This window comes from Vombatus ursinus, unplaced genomic scaffold (genome assembly GCF_900497805.2).
Source record: "Vombatus ursinus unplaced genomic scaffold, bare-nosed wombat genome assembly UNPS02014812.1, whole genome shotgun sequence".
NCBI lineage: Eukaryota > Metazoa > Chordata > Mammalia > Diprotodontia > Vombatidae > Vombatus > Vombatus ursinus.
The window spans coordinates 85,948,897-85,966,380 of record NW_020954590.1 but is presented as its reverse complement, the minus strand read 5'-3'; the positions used below and the strand labels follow the sequence as shown (position 1 = coordinate 85,966,380).

Here is a 17,484-nt window from a genome sequence, read left to right as displayed (position 1 = left end):
ATCTATCTATCTATCTATCTATCTATCTATCTATCTATCTATCTATCTATCTATCTATCTATCTATCTATCTATCCATCCATCCATCCATCCATCCATCCATCTATCTGTCTATCTATCTATCTATCTATCTATCTATCTATCTATCTATCTATCTATCTATCTATCTATCTATCTGCCTATCTGTCTATCTATCTATCTAAGACTTCAGAATCTTGTGTTTGTGACATTAAAGCTTCTCATCTCTCTTGTCTGTTGATAATTCCTACAGAATTTTAAGCCATTGCAGCCTATACACAGAAATAAAGGCAAGGTAGAGTAATCACTTAGAAAATTATAGTAGTCCAGAAGAGACACATACTGAAGAAATTTCAAAGGAAGAATTGACAGGACTTTGTAACTAATTGAACATGGGGAAGAAGAAGGAAATTATTTTCAAAGATGACTGTGCTTTCACACCTGGAAGAAACACTGACAGAAACTGGGCAATCAGGAGAAATGTTACTTTTAGGAATTAGATGTTGAGTTTGGTTTTAAATTTGTTGAGTCTAACATGACAGTGGTACATTTTGTTGGAAATATTTAACCTGCAATTGGAAATGTAGAGCTGTAGCTCAATAGAGAGATTATATTAGATAGCTAAATTTGTGAGTCATTCACTTGAAGGTGATGTTCGAAAGGTAACAGAAGAGGCAGTACAAGTGTAGTAGATATTTGGAAGATCTAAGTTAAGGTCCTACCTCAGATTGATATTAGGTCTGTGACTCTAAGCAAATCATTATACTTCTCAGTTTTTCAGGCAACTACTTACATGTAAGTTGCTGATCTTCTTGCTGTAGGGAGTTTCCATTAAAAGAATTCATTCTGGGCTGGGATTCCTAAAATTTAGCCACTGCTATGATTCTTATAATCTAGCCGCTGCTCAGATTTTCACAATCTAGCCAATAGCCCACAGATGCTCAGATTCCTTAAGAGTCTGGCTAATATGGCAAATTTTCAAAAAACCTTATTTTTATCTGAAAGAAGGCTTGGGTTGAATTCTTTTGGGCAGGACCTGTGTGTCATGATTTTAGGATTCCAGGACCCCTAGCCTCTAGACCTCATCATATGGTTCCCTGCACCAGGAAAAACTGCCTAATACCAAGCTCTTCACCAGCTGGGACTTCTGGCCTAAGGGACAATCACAATGGGATGATGTAGGCACATGAGTTATTTTGATACTTTCAAATGCCAGAGTTTGGGGACTTCCAACAATATATGCACACTCTCCCAATAAACACGTTAATGGACTTCAGAGCTTTTGCTGCACTCGTGACTTTCTGGTATGTTACGAGACCCAAAACTCTGAAACCACCGTGTGACCTCTCCATGCAGTCGGTGGAAGTGGAGGGGACTGACGGTGCAAGGAGATCCACGATGCTTGACAGTGATGAGCCATTGTTGTTTTTCTACAATGATGTAACAACACTGTATGAAGTCTTCCAGAGGGGTATACAGGTGTCAAATAATGGCCCTTGTTTAGGCTCTCAGAAACCTGATCAACCATATGAATTGATCTCATATAAAAAGGTTGCAGAGAAGGCCGAGTGTGTGGGCTCAGCACCGCTCCAGAAGGGTTACAAGGCATCGCCAGATCAATATTTTGGCATCTTTGCTCAAAATAGGCCCGAGTGGGTGATTATTGAACAAGGTTGTTATGCATACTCAATGGTGGTGGTCCCTCTTTATGACACCCTTGGAAATGAAGCGATCAAATACATAATTAACAAAGTTGAACTGTCTTCGGTTTTTGTTGATAAGCCAGAGAAAGTCAACCTCATGTTAGAATCTGTAGAAAACAAGCTAACCCCAGGTCTTAAAACTATAGTCATTTTGGATCCCTTTGACAGTGATCTCGTGGAACAAGGCAAGAAATGTGCGGTGGAAATAATGAGCATGAAAGTGTTGGAGGACCTGGGAAGAGCTAACAGGAGGAAGCCAAAGAAAACACTTCATTTGAACTCTAGTGACTCACACATTTCATATTTACCATTCACTCACATGAATGAGCAATTAATGCTGTGTGTAATTCTCTGTCATGGAGCTAAAATTGGATTCTTCCAAGGAGATATCCGGTTACTTATGGATGACCTCAAGATGCTGCAGCCTACCATCTTCCCTGTGGTTCCAAGACTGCTGAACTGGATATTTGACAGAATTTTTGGACAGGCCAGCACAACGATGAAATGGTGGATCCTGCACTTTGCTTCCAAGAGGAAAGAGGCAGAACTCCAAAGTGGCATAATTAGAAACAACAACCTATGGGACAAAATTATTTTCCACAAAAATTCAGGCAGGTCTTGGAGGGAAAGTAATGTTAATGATCACTGGAGTGGCTCCTGTATCAGCAAATGTTCTGACTTTTCTGAGAGCAGCACCTGGATGTCAGTTCTATTAAGGCTATGGACAAACAGAATGCACAGCTGGATATTCCTTGACGGTGCCAGGAGACTGGACAGCTGGCCACATTGGTGCTCCAATGCCTTGCAGTCTTATAAAGCTTGTCAGTGTGGAAGAATTTAATTACTTGGCTGCCAAGGGAGAAGGTGAGATATGTGTGAAGAGGTCAAATGTATTTAGGGGCTATTTGAAGGACCCAGCAAAAACAGCAGAAGTTCTGGGTAAAGATGGCTGGCTGCACACAGGAGATATTGGGAAATGGTTACCAAATGGTACCTTGAAGATCATTGGCAGGAAAAAAAACATATACTCAAACTGGCACAAGGTGAATATATAGCACTTGAAAAAAACTGAAAATATCTATCAGCAAAGTGAGCTTTGTTGCTCAGGTGTTTGTACATGGGGAAAGCTTACAGGCATTCCTCATAGCTATAGAGGTACCAGATGTGGAGACACTGGCTCCCTGGGCCAAAAAGAAGGGCTTCAGTGGATCCCATACAGACTTGTGCAAAAATAAGGATGTTAAAAAAGCAAACCTTGAAGACGTGGTGAGGCTCAGGAAAGAGGCTGGTCTGAAGGCTTTTGAGCAGGTCAAAGGCATTGCTCTCCACTTGGAGTTATTTAGTGTGGAGAATGGCCTTCTGCCCCCAACATTGAAAACAAAGGGACCAGAGCTCCAGAAATGTTTCAGGTCACAGATTGATGAACTCTATTTTACCATTAAGATTTAATCTTGAGGAAGATAGCTTGGACAAAACAAAACTGCACACCTCCAAAAGATCTACTTCTAAAGTTGGCCTCAATATTGGTAATTTTGACTACAGCAAACATAGGTAAAGAGGCTTGTTTGGACAGGGTTGTTGGCATAGGAATTTTGAAGGAAACAGAACACTGCCTTGCTGTCACCTTGTGTTGCTGACCATTTTGTGGTGATACACAATTTCCAAAACAAGCCTTAAATTTTACAGGGCAACTGTATATCTGATAAGTTATTTGGGACTTCATCAGACCAAAAGGTGGGTGTTGACTCTTTTCTCCTGATCCTAACCAAGGTATTAGGGCTTCCCTGTTTCTGAAAGGTCGGATGTTTGATACGTTCTCTGCAGTTGTCTACTCCAAAGGGTACATGGTACACTAGAGGGAAAGAATCCTTTAAAAAATGACAAACACACACACAGCAGTGGGGTATGCCATAATTCATCCAAATATTATTTAAGCCCCTTTTCCTCACCCTTCTTTGAATGAAGATTGTGAAACTTTCTCTCCCTTGTGCCCTACCCCCAGGGTCACCCCAACCCATAAAAGAAAGAAAGGACTGAACTTTACTGTTTTAAGTTTATGGTTCACTGTAAATCAGGACAAATACAACTAAGCAGATTTGGGGTCACATATGAATGTACTACAGAGTGTGGACTTGAATGCAAAGCAAAAGGCCACCAACAGAGTGCTTTCCAGATCTCTCTCCTTCCCATCCCTCCTTCCAGTAACAAATCTGCCTTAGACTCGACCATGAAGACAAGAATTTCAAGGATACACACACCATCAATGGCAGGATCAACAAGGCTCAGCTGGGATGACCTGACAACTGTACACCTTATCTCTACACTGCACTAGCCACTCTTTCTGTATGACGGCCAACAGGTTTTTTAATGTAGTTTTCATATCGGAATATCATGCCGTGATTAATGCTTTTATTTTTGTTTCCCAGAATAAACTGTCTTGTACCAAACATATCACTTCAAAGGATAGAGGGAATGGGTACACTTGAATACTTTTTTGTTGAAATGAAGGGTAGTAATTGAAAGGAATGGGCCCATCTCAGAAGTCTACTCATGATTTCTATAAAATGTATTCAACAAGCCAGAATAAATGCTAACTAATTGGGGGGGGGGCGAGTGTAAATCTGGGGCCAAAAAAACCCCAATTTTTCCTAGGAGTAACTCCTAAGGGGCTTTTATTCTAATTGGGGAAATTGGCAACATTTCAATTATTACAGGTCTTGGCCACATTTTAATGAATTAAGTTGTCATTTAAAGTGATTCTGTTGTTTGGATACATGGGATTATATGTAATATTCAAGCACAATAAGGTTTGCCTAAAGAGATGTCACTGTAATAACACCATTTGATAGCCTAACTTCATAATGCGTGCTCTTAATTGCACAAATATCTAAGTCAGTAATTTGTCACTCTGGAGTTTTGGATGTTTGCTTTCAGTGTTGGCTATTTCTCTGTTTTATAAACCAAAACAGAATTTCCAAAAAAAAAAAAACCCAAACGAAACCAAAATAAATATTTCTGCATTTCAAAAAAAGAGAGAAATTCATTCTGCTAATGAAACGAGGTAGACAACAATTCTTTCTCCCCAAAGTTGAAGCTACAGAAGATAATGATATAGACAAAGTAGATGGTACATTTACTTTGAAAGTACATCACCTTACAGAATGTCCACACCATGAAAGTGAAGGAGAATGAAGAAACAGAGAAGAAAAACTGAGAGAGGAAGAAAGACATTAATGAAAATGTGTCATGGAAACCAAAATAAGAGAAAATTTTGTAAAGTAAAAGGAGCCTACAAAATGGAAAGCTACAAAGAGTTCAGGGGCAATGAAAGCTGAGAAGAAGAATGGATTTGACAATTAAGAAGTCATTGTTGACTTTTTTTCATAACATTCAAAGCAGAACACTGGAAGCAGAAGCCAACAAGTTAAGAAATGGAGGATGAAGTGAGAAAGCAGAGGTAGCAAGTAGAGATTTCTCTTCTAAGGATTTTGGTGATGAGAGAAAGGAGAAAGAAAGAATCAATGAAGTGGGACAGAAGAGTTATTGGAATTGCAGGGATATTTGCTGGTGTTGTTATTCTTTAAAATAGAGGAATATTAACACATATCTAGGCAGGAAAATAGGAAGCAGTGAAAACAGAGACTGAAGATGTAACAGAAAGGACAACTGATAGAATAATGCTGAAGGAATGGTGAAAATGTTGTGTCCCATAAGAATTGAGAAGAACATTGAAAAAGGAAAATGATTGTTTCTTCCTTAGAGACATAAGAGGAGGACAGAGCAAGTGAAGAGGAGTTCACAAAAGTTCAAAAGAATCATTAGGAAATTCAGTGATATAAAAATAGGAAAGCAGCAGTAAAGACCAAGTTGAGAATTTTAGGGAACTCACTTAAGATATTTTCAAGAGATGGTCAGCAGTTTAAAAGAGGCATTAGAAAAAGCTGAGGGTGGAGCAAATAAAAACATAATGATTGACAAGTTTGGCATAGCAAAAGGTCAAAGAGTCAGAAGATGTAAGTAAGAGCAAGTTTAATTTTGTTGACCAGTGGATCCAGGTGAGTAGGAAAGCTAGTGAAACCTGAAGGTGGAGAATTTGGAAGGTGGCAAGCAAATTAAGGATGAGAGGAAAAGTCTGGATCAGTATGAATATGGACCCTTGTGAAGTACATGGGGTAGAAGGTACAGAAAATTGTAGTCATAGCAGAGAAAATAAGAGTTTGTGATTGTCAAGGTGCAATAGTTCCAAGAAATAATGAAGTCCTAGCTATGGGTTACTAAGAGAGTGGGGATAAATATTATTATATTTGAGAAGATAAATGAGTGAAGCCAGAGTGTTAGTTTGGTCAGCAACATAGTTAAGTCATGGGCGAGATGACAGTCAGTCAATTAGCATTACGAGCCTACTATCCTCTGGGCATTGTGCTAAGGGCTGAATGGAGTGAAGAAGGAAATTATAAGGACATTATTCAAACTGAGGTAAATGGGATAACATCCTAGAGCAAGGTAAATTATATAAGGAGGGGAGAATGTAGTACAGTTGAATAGTATATACTTTTAAACAGGAGAAATGAAGTGATGGTGGTGAGATAGTAATCTGGGAATGGTAGTGGGAAGAAAGGAATGTGTCTTTATCCTTAGTCAGAATTACTGAAATCCATTGGAAAATGTTTTGGAAGAGAATGGAATTTTGTGGGCAAAGGTAGGTGTCAGTTAAGGTGAAGAATTCTCAAGAGAAAAACTGGGAATAAGGGAGATTGCCTGTAATAGGAGTTACATGGGACATAATGGAGGGAACAACTAATTGAGTGGCAGATAGAAAAAGAAATGAGCATACATTAGTAAAAGTGGTGGTCATAGGGGTTGAAGATTACAGAACAGGCAGAATATTTTGGAGTTTTGAGGATTTTGAGGATTGACCATGCTTAACATTCATTTAGAATATTTGTTCAGTGTGTGTGTATGTGTGTGTGTGTGTGTGTGTGTGTTCTTTCTTAAACTGTGTTTCTATGTTCTGGGTTCAGATCCTAGTGCAGAGGGTAGGGTATAGGTTGAAGATGTAGTTCCACAGCTAAGGTTTAAAGGTGTTACATTCTATATATTTCTCTTAACCTTAGAGTCCCGAAGACTGGATCAAGCATGAGATCATTTTACTGAATATTCTATTAGGCAAATTTTAGCATCAGACTGCTTTTCAATTCTAGTTGTGGTTCGTCTTGATCATTGCCAGTCTTTCTTCAACTAGAACTGCCTACCTCATGGGTTAGTTGTAAGGAAAATGTTTTGTGGTTGTTAGGGGTCCATTGAATAAAGTGGTGAGTCTGGAGTAAAGAAGACTTAAATTCAAATTCTCCCTTTGCCTCAGTTTCCTCAACTGTAGAATAGGGATAATATTAACACCTGTCTCATAGATTTGTTGTAACTATCAAATGAGATATGTGTAAAGGGCTTAGCACAATGTCTGGCACAGTAGGAGCTTGATAAATGGTTGTTCCTTTTGTCCCCCTCTCTGTTATTATCAGAATTGTTGTTGTTATTGCACTACACATCTTAATTTCCTTCCTTAATTCAATTACCACCAACCCCAACCCTAACCCCATTCTGCTTTGGCAATTTGAATTGAGAATTGACCCTGCCAAAGTAAAAAGACATCACTCCCAACTTGGTGCCATGAAGTTAGATAGGATTCTGAGTCACAGATGAAAAGGGTGTAAGTAAGAGAGATAAAAATGTCCGTGTGGGACTTGAGTTAAATGTTTCTCATTTCAAAAAGAATATTTTAAAAGGCCTTATTCAAGTTTTATTTGAAAGTTCTGGGTGGTTCTAATATTTTTCCAAACAAGCTTCTGCCCCTAATAGATATAGTGTCAAGCATAAAGTGTCAGTTTAATGCGGTATAACTTTACCAAGGCATGCTTAAAAAGCACTGTCCTTTTAAAGGAATAGATCATAAATTGTCTCATATGGAGGCAGTGGTTTGGTAATCGGAAGAGACTTCAAGCTTTTATGATCATCTCTTAGTGAATATACCCTGTCAGATTATACAACTTCTTAACAAGTCAGGTCACCACAGCAACATTACAAATGAATCTGAAATTGAACTGGAGAGGTCACTAAGGCATTTTCACCAGTGAAGAAAAATACAAAAATAATTTTGAATGTTTAGCCATTGTTTTTGGTTATTTAAGGTAAACTCTTGTGCCTTTGTAATGCTCCTTATTCCTTTGCTTTTTGTTTTCTCTTATCATGAACAAATATATTTAAATATTTATCAAGTCCCTTTGCCATCTAATGTTCATCAGATAGACCATTTTACCTTAATCTCTTTCCCTACCCCCTGCAATTAAAGATATGTAGGTCTGGAGCAAGAGCTAGCATTTCTTTTCCTCATTTTGTTTTTCCTTTTCTTGCATTTCACATTTTTGCCAGGGCACTACCTCCAGCATTCTTAATATATGTGATTAATGTTTTTGTGGCTTACTACCTCTGCATAAACAAGATCAGATCCTCCGCATGGTGAGAAGTAAGAGGGAAATGTCTGCCAGAGATGAGGACCCACGTGGCCTTATTGGTCCTGAGGTGCAGCCTTTTGACTGAGACCAAGTTTTACAGAACAAATCTTTTTATTTGCTCTGGGAAGTTTGGATTGAGTCAAAAAGCCACACTTGTGGCCTAGAAGACCAGATGAAGCTTCGAGGCCGCAGGTTCCCCACCCCTGATTGACAAATTGAAAATAGTCACGTTGTCAGACGTCAGAGGGTTATACACAGAGGTACAGGCTAGGGCAACTGAGACTTACAGCTGAGGCCAGGATAAGAGAAATGGGTGGGTGGAGGGTGGGAATGAAATGGTTGCATTATTTTTTGTTTCATTTTGTGAAGCTTAATACTTTTCATAATGTATTGATATATTGAAGTCTGAATGTTAATTACAAATACTATGCTTAATTTATATCAACACATATGTGATTTCCTAAATTCTGTGATGGTGATCTTTCCAACATGATGAAAATTTTGGACTGTATTTTAAAATTCACTTACTATGGCTTATACTACTACTACCACCACCACCACCACCACCACCACCACCACCACTACCACCACTACTACTATTTTGCCTTGGTCCAGGCTTGTCAGTGTTCTATGGCCTAGAGGAGTTTTCTTTACAAAAAACCCCATGAGGCAGGTAATGAGAGTATTTTTATCCACAATTTATAGGTGAAGAAACTGAGATTCAAAGACTTAGATGCTTGCCAATGGTCCAAAGTATAAGAAAATCTGTGACATGAGCCCTGGTCTTATAGTCCCATGTTGTTTCTAGTATACCATGGAATTTTTAAAAAGAAATGTACTACTTATAATATAGCCAAGCTCATACTTCCTGTCAAAAGGGCATGCTAACTTTCGTTTGTTCCATGACCATAGAGAAGATATGCAAGCAAAGCTAGCCGTATTGCATACCTATGCCATCAATCTATACAGGAAATTTAAGGAAAGAATGTGAATGACTCAATGCAAATTAATCACCCCTCCAGGAAAAAAAAAAGAAATTCAAGCTTTGCTGAAATCAAAAGAGTCACAGAATCTCTATATAACAAGCAGCAGAAACAACAATTTTCAAAGAGTATTTACATTCTGGTTGCTTTAAGCACTATCTCTTTTATGTTATCAAAATAGTTGAAATCAACTAAAAAACTTTAACAGTCTTTGGCATCTAGCTGGAAGGCAGAGTGGGGCAGTGGTTTAGTCAGACAACCAGCACTAACATTTTGGTTGTTATTCGTTACCTATGTGATGTTGGATAAATCGCTTAAACTTACTGAGGCCTTAGTTTCATCATCTGTAAAATGAAGGGATTGGATTAGTTGACTTCCAAGTCTCTCCAGATTCTAAAATGATGATGATATGATAGGATGTTGCCTGATAAAGTTGTCATTAAGTATATACATGTGGAATTCTCCCTCCTAACCTCCCTCACTACTTATTTCTTTTTTTCTGAGTTAAGTGCTAGTTAATTTTATGAAATTGTAATGCACCATGATTCCTCTTAAGCTCTCAAACTAGGTTTGATGCTTCCATCCTTTTGTTCTTTGTAAAACAATGAGAACAGCACTGACATTACATTTTTCTCTCCTGAGATTTCTTCCAGCTCTAACAATATGTACTGGACCTGTAATTCCATTGGGATAGGAAACTCCTTGGTGAAGAAACTCACTCTATCAATGCAAGCCAGTCCCTCTCTGTAATTCATCACCTTAGTATGTAGCCTAGGATCACATGACCAGTAGATGTCAGAGATGGGATCTGAACTCAAATCTTTTTGGCTCTGAGGGCAGCTGTCATCCACTATGCAAAGCTATCTCTGTTTCAGCTGTAACAGGCTACAGATCTTTGCATCAATAATCTAAGACAGGAAGCTAAAGAGGAGAAAAAAAGGCAGACTCATCAAAAATTGACTATCTGAATTCAAAGAAACAATGACTCATGCTAATAGCATAAGAGCACCCTTCACACCCCACTTTAGTTTGAGTGGGTTGACCTTGAGTGTGCCTCTATTCCCCCTCAGTATTTTCCTCACCTCATTTCTTAACCTCGCTGATATGCAATTGAAACCATATGTTTTCTTGTTCTGTCTCTCTGAAGGAAGGGATATGTGCCCTAGGTTTGGGGTTAAGTCCTAAATGGGGCTTGATACCTTCTTATTACATTTAGCTGTCAGTCATCTGTGGTCCTAGATAAACTGCTTGAGGTGCTGAAAGTCACCCAGAGCCCCTATAGGTTTGAAGACTATGGAGATTGCTTTTGGAGTATTTAAATTACATTGAACATTTGTAAGTTTTTGTTAGAAATTTTCTCAATATTGGGTGGATTGATGTGTACAATTGTACCTCTGTTTATTAATATTTTTAAATAACACACAAAATTTATTGTTTTTGTACACTCCTCAGCTCCTAGGAAACCTTGGAGGAAAAAAAATATATCTTAATAACTCTTCAAGTAATGGCCTGATTTTTAAAATAAATTCTCCTTTCATATAAAGGATGATGTTACTGATCCACTATAACCATAGCATGTGTTCTAGGTTGTTTCTCTGGCAGTGGTGATGGTTTATGCTGAGCCATCTACACTTGAACCCCTCGTGACCAATGACACACATTTGCCATTTGCCGGCAGGGCTCAAGGGTAAAGTATGTGAAGAGAAAACAGAGCAAAGAAAACTGACCCATATAGGGAGTGGAAATAACACCCTGATCTCATTAACACCATGCTCTGACCAAAAGCTTTTATTAGCTTTACACCCTTTTCTCTACATTTTCTAGTTCTCATTAATAGCATTTTTTCCATTTATCTCTTGATTTCTTCACATTATCCATATGCTGAAAATGAATGGTAGGAGCATGTGAATTGTCTAAGCATCTATAACAGAGAAGAAACAAGCACGGAAAAGAAAGTGATGAAAATAATGAAAATAAGAGCAGGTGGGTACAGAGTCCTTGTGCTGCTTCATATTTGGCAAATCACTTTACTTTTTGGAGCTCAGTTTCCTCATCTGTAAAATAAGGACCAAATAATCCTGAGGTCTCTTTTAAGCTCTAAATCCTATCAGATTAGGATCCCATGACATTTGACCTCTCTCAGCTTTGATTTCTTCATTTATAAAATGTAAATAATAATATATTACTTATCTCGTGGAGTTATTATAAGGATAACGTGATCAAATATGTAAACTATACTACTGTAATTCTGAAGTATTATAATACATTATTACATATATATATATATATATAAGTTTTTCTTAACTTATTTTTCTATGCGTTTGTTGTTTCATTGGTGTTGGGAATGTCATTATCTCACTTGAGTCACATGACTACCCTCTAAGTTTATTATGAAGGTCTGAGAAGTTAAATGACTTACCCTGGTCAGAGGAAAATGTCAGGGGTGGGATATAAAGAACAGTTTTTCTTACTCCAAGTCAAGAACTCTCTCTATGCCTAACTACCTTTCAATAAAAGGCCATGGGTTCATGTAAGACTCAGGCAAGGATTACTAAGTATTAGCCTTGGTATGGGCAGTTATTCCAACATAGAGATTAATGTGGTAAAGTGGAAGGCAACAAAGTATTGGGAAAGGGCCCTGAACTTTTAGGAAGAGCTGGATGTGAATCCTGGGTCTCTTTCTCGTTACTTGTGATACTCATAGAAGTTGCATCACTCTCTGAGCCTCAGGTTCCTCATCTGTAAAATGAGTAGATGAGAAGAGATAATTGCTAATGTCTCTTTATGTTATAGAGCTGATGGCCAAGGTTCCTTCAGGGTCAGGGGGTATCTGATACTTTGGTAAATCCTATTCCAAGTAAATGCTGTATAACCCTCATTCTGTGGGCACGTATCCAAACTCTGAGAACTGATTTTTCTTATCAGTCAAGGTTTACTATGCCTACATTTTCATTATGTAAATTCTCCTTTCCCTAGATGTGGGTGGTATTCGACAGATTCAATGCTGAGACAGAAGAGCATGTATTCAAAAGTTTGCTTATTTTATAAAGGTTCTATCACCTAATTTTCAGGTCACCATTCTTTGCATCCTTTCAGTGAATAGAGAATTGTTTGTACTTTTAAAACTTTCATATTTACAACATTCATCAACATAGCATCATTAATAGTTTAGCATTACTACTTTCTGCTGACTAAATGTATTAATTGTAGCAGTTTTTCTTCTTTTCTGTTCTAACCAACCTGAATGACCTTAGTAAATATTTACCTTTTGAACTGTTGCCAATTGAATTGAACTGGCAGTGTGGTGTGTGAGTATGTGTGTGGGGTAGAGTGGGTTGGGGGCGGGGGATGATTTATAGAAAGATTGCTAGATTTAGAGTGAGTTGTTGCTATTGAGTTGTTTTTCATTTGTATCTGACTCCTTATGACCCCTTTAGGGGTTTTCATTTCCTTCTCCAGCTCATTTTATAGATGAGGAATTGAGGCAAATAGAGTGAAGTGACTTGTCCAGGGTTACACAACTAGTGTCTGAGGCCAGATTTGAACTCAGAAAGATGAGTCTTCCGAAGACTTCAAGCCCGGCAGTCTTTCCACTGTGCCATCTAGCTGCCCCTAAAAGGAACCCTAGAGTTCAAATCCTTCCTTTTAGAACCTGCATGGCTTTGTGTAAGGTATTTAACTTGTCTGGTCTTAGTTTCCTCTTCTGTAAAATGAGGAGTAGCGTTTAGAAAACTGGATATTTCCTATGGCCTCTTTTACATCTGAATTGACTAACTGAGCTCTGTGCATTTCTTCTCCCAATATCTTCTAGTTTCAAGGCTCCATTATCAATTCTTCTCAGTTTATTTCCATTGACCTCAGTTGTTCACAAAAGTCTTATCTCTCCACATTTTCAAAAATATTTCAAAGTATGTGGGGTATGGCTTAACTTATAAGTGTTACAATGTTTGCTGTAACTTAATTTCTTCACTCTTTTGGCTAAAATAATCTAAACCTCAGTTTCCTCATCTGAGAATGGTAATAACAATAAAAAATACTATAAGCTCACAAGATGAAAGCCCCTTGTAACTATAAAAAGCTCTATATGAATTTCAGCTCCTGCTCTGGCTTATAAATATATTTAGTTAGGTTATTATTGCTCCATGCGAAATCAGCTATAATATTTTCTTCATGATTTTTAAAATATTAGCACTATTTTTGAAATGGTGCCTATGCTTAACTTTTATGTGGGTAATTTGAATCTTAAGCAATGACAGTAATAATAATTTTCACTGATATAAGGTCTGTTATGGTGCTTTCCATATAATAAGAGTATGAAGTAGGTAATGGAGGTATTATCCCCAATTTTACTGATAGGAAAAGAGAGGCTACAAAATATCATGTGACTTCCCCCTATTCACATAACTACTTAAAGATAAAGCTGGGATATGACTCTAGTTCTTTTGAGTCTAAGCCAAGAACCCTTTCTTCCATACTAGTCAACCAGTAAACATTTATTAAGTGCCTGCTATATACCAAGCACTGTGCTAAGTGCTAGGGATACAAAAGACAGTACTTACCCAAGATGAGCTTATCATTTAATGGGGGAGACAACATGCAAATAACTATGTACAAATACAACATATACAGGGTAGATTGGGGATAGTTTCAGAAGGAAGGCAAGGCAAGATTAAGGAGGCCTGGGAAAGGTTTCTTGTAAAAAGTAGCAATTTAACTGAGAGTTGAAGGAAGCCAGGGAGATCAGGAGGTAGAAATGAAGAGGAAGGGCATTCTGAAAAAGAGGGACAGCCAAGTAAAAATGCTTGGAATTAGGAGATGGAATGTCCTGTGTCAGAAACAGTAAGGAAGCCACTGTTATTGGAATGCAGAGTATGTCGAAGAGAGTAAGTTATAAGAAGGCTGGAAAGGTAGGAAAGGGGCTAGGTTACAAAGGGATTTAAAGCCAAGCAGAAGATTTTACATTTGATCCAGTAATAGGAATAGGGAGTTTATCGAATAGGGGAATAACATGGTCAGACCTATACTTTACAAAGATCAATTTGGCAGCAGGTGGAGGATGACCTAGAGGGAGAAAAGACGATCCAACAGGCTATTGTGAGAGTCCACACATGAGGTGTTGACCATGGTGCATGGTCATCCTGCCCCAGGGTGATGGAAATTTTAGAGAATAGAAGGAGGTGCATATAAGAGGTGTTACAAAGGTAGAACCCATACCACTTGACAACTAATCAGATATGAGTGCATGAGAGGAGTCAGGAGTCAAGGGTGACACCTCTTATTGTGCACCACTATTTTTTGGTATATAATGTCACTGTATTATGGGTTCAGGAATCATAAACAATTCAGGAACTGGATCTTAGGTGTGAAATTATTTTTATAGCTCAGTTCTTTATATATGCATACTTTTTTTAGGTATTGCTTAAGGATAATCAACTAGGAAGAACCAATTGTTTGAATGGACATTCAGAAAAATTTGTATAAAATAGTCACCATGGAAAGGACACCAGATTTTGAGTCAGATAACACAAGTTCAAAATTGGCTCAAGTACTACTATCCATGTGAACTTGGGCAAGTCATTTAACGTCGTGGACCTAAGTTTCCTTTTCTGTAAAATGAGGGGTTTGGATAGGATGATACCTAAGATCCCCCAGCTCCAAATTCTGTGATCCTCTAACACAGGAGTTTTTAACCTGGGGCCCATAAGCTTTTTGTTCAAAATAATGCTTTGATAAATGGTTTTAAGTATAAATGATTTCCTTTGTAATCTTGGGTCTTTTATGCAATTAAAAACATTATTCTGAGAAGAGGTCTACAGACTTCACTGGACAGCCCAAGGGATACATGACAGTTAAAAGCTTAAGAACCTTTGCTCTAAGACGTTATCTCTACTTGGTGATTATTTTCAGTTCACTTTGATTGTGGTAAAAAATCCAGTTTTTATTTTTTTTTCTTCAATCAGCCCACCACCATTTCCCCCACCATCTCTATTCCACCCTCTTCTTCCTCTCTTCCTCCCACATGTCTTCTGGGATGGCTGAAACCACAGCTTTAGTTAACGAAACCTTACTGGTTTTAAAGGTCAACATGTAAATGAACTAATTAGGTCAATGCAAATAGCAATAGTAAATTCTTCTTCGAACCTCACATGTTTTAAATCCTTTCTGGATTAAATAATGAGCCATATTGTGAGCGAGTAGGTAGCATTACTAAAAAAAAAGATATTAAATACTTAAGATTCCTAGATAAACAGAAAACTAATTTGCCGATATTTTACAATGATAAAATAATGCATAAAATTAGAAGTACAAGATTTACACAGTACAATATTTACAAAATGTAAATGTAACCTTAGCTCAGAACAGAACAGGAAATTATAGGATGGAATTGAAAAGAATCAAGGAAAATAGTATGAGCTTTCAGATATTCTTCTTTAATTGACTGACTGAAAAAGGAAAAATTCTCATTAAAGAAGAGATAGATTCCAGTTCCAATAGTCTCGAGTATCTTGAGTACTTGTAAATATAAATATTGAAATGTTTTAGTTAATTTTTCTATTAAAGATTTTCCATGCCCTAGTCCAGAGAAGAGGTGAGATTTTGGCTAGTGGTATCCCAAATAAAAATCCAAATCTTGGTTGCCAGGATCATAGCCATTCTACATTCCTTCTGGGGTAGGGGGTGGGGATTTGTTATTTATCTATGGATAAAGATTTAGTTCTGGTTTAGCTAAACTATAACCTACTGTGCTACTATTAGTAGTAGTAGAACTGATGTCATGAGTAGATCAGATAAAGTTGGATATCATTCTGAAGGATTAGACTAATTTTATTTTATTTCCAGACTGAGAGATTTTCTACTTTGGGTCAATATAACTTAATACTCAAGACAATGATTCAGTCATATCAAAACTAGAAGTGGGAAACCCCTCTTCTCCAATTTCCACTACTTAGAGCATTTCAAAATCACCAGATGCTTCTGTTCTGAAAATAATGAATACTTTAAGTGTTTTTATTTGTCTTCAACATACTTGCCCTTTAAAAAAAATCTGTCTCTGTTGGCTTGTTATATGTATTAATTTGCAAGCTCCTTGTAGAAGTTTTATTTTTTTAAAATTGAGTATTTTTGTTTTAAACATAATAAAGTGAAAATTTAAAAGGAATAACAAATGAGAGAGTAACTTTTAATGTATTAATTCATGCAGCAGCAGCTGCCTCTTTTGCTATTAGAGTGTTCTTGTGTTCTCAGTTTGGGCGAGACAGCTCACATGAGCACACTCTTTTAGTAAAAGAGACAGCTGCTTCTGCATGTATTAATACATATCAAATGGCTCCAGAGTAAACAAAATGCTATAAATTACTCCAGGGTCTCTGCTGACGTCATAAACCCTGAAACTGGTGCATGGCTCATAGTGATTCTTTTACTTGTCTGTGACATCACTGCAATAGATGACACTAATGAATTGAGTCATCCGTCCATCCCCTTATTGTTCTCTGAGAGCTTTCTGGCATAAGCAGGTAGGCTCTTTCACAACACCAGTCGCCGTATTGTTGTTTGTTGTTGCTGCTGTCCAGAAAAGACAGCCCCCTTTCTTTAAGGAAGCTGTTTGTAAACTTCAATTCCTCAAATAGGGTTTATGCAGCTTTTAAGATACTATTAGGTAGAAAGGAGAGGAGAGATGAAATAATTTGTGAAGTGGGTAAAGAACATGTGGAAGGAAGTCTTTAATTTAGCAAGACTTTTCTATAATATTATTTAACACTGATATAGAGCTTTAAGGTTTGCAAAACACTTTATTCTATGTGAAAGTAAGGATGTTATACACTAATTAAAGAGGCAAGCATCACGCAACATTTTCACTTGCTGGAAATAGCCCCCATTATCTCAGTGGGTGTGACTACAAATGTCTATGCTCCAAGTCATTGTTATGTTTCTAAATTTTTTCAGTAATTTATATGCAAATGTGTTGATTTTTGAATATCGCAAGTATTTTCTGACAGCCTATAAAAACTAATGGAAGTGGACAGATGATTGGCTGCATTGATTGGTATTTAGGAACTCTGCTTAAAAAATGGGAAAGAAAGATACTTACTCAGAAATTTGTTCAACAACAACTCTGTTAAATTTGTTAATCATTTACTAGCTTTGTAGTTAAACCCGGCTCTGTCCCGTCATTGTGTCATTGTGTAGCTTAGAGAAGTCAGTTGTGTGCATCTCTTCTCCTCAGCTGTTTTCTAAGGATATGATAGAATGAATAGGTTAGCAGTTTTTTAAA

The 17,484-nt window shown here is 37.5% G+C and overlaps 1 pseudogene; it reads left to right on the top strand.

The window, feature by feature from the left end:
* Positions 1–1,190: 1,190 nt before the first annotated feature.
* LOC114054240 lies at positions 1,191–3,169 on the top strand (annotated as a pseudogene).
* Positions 3,170–17,484: the final 14,315 nt, after the last annotated feature.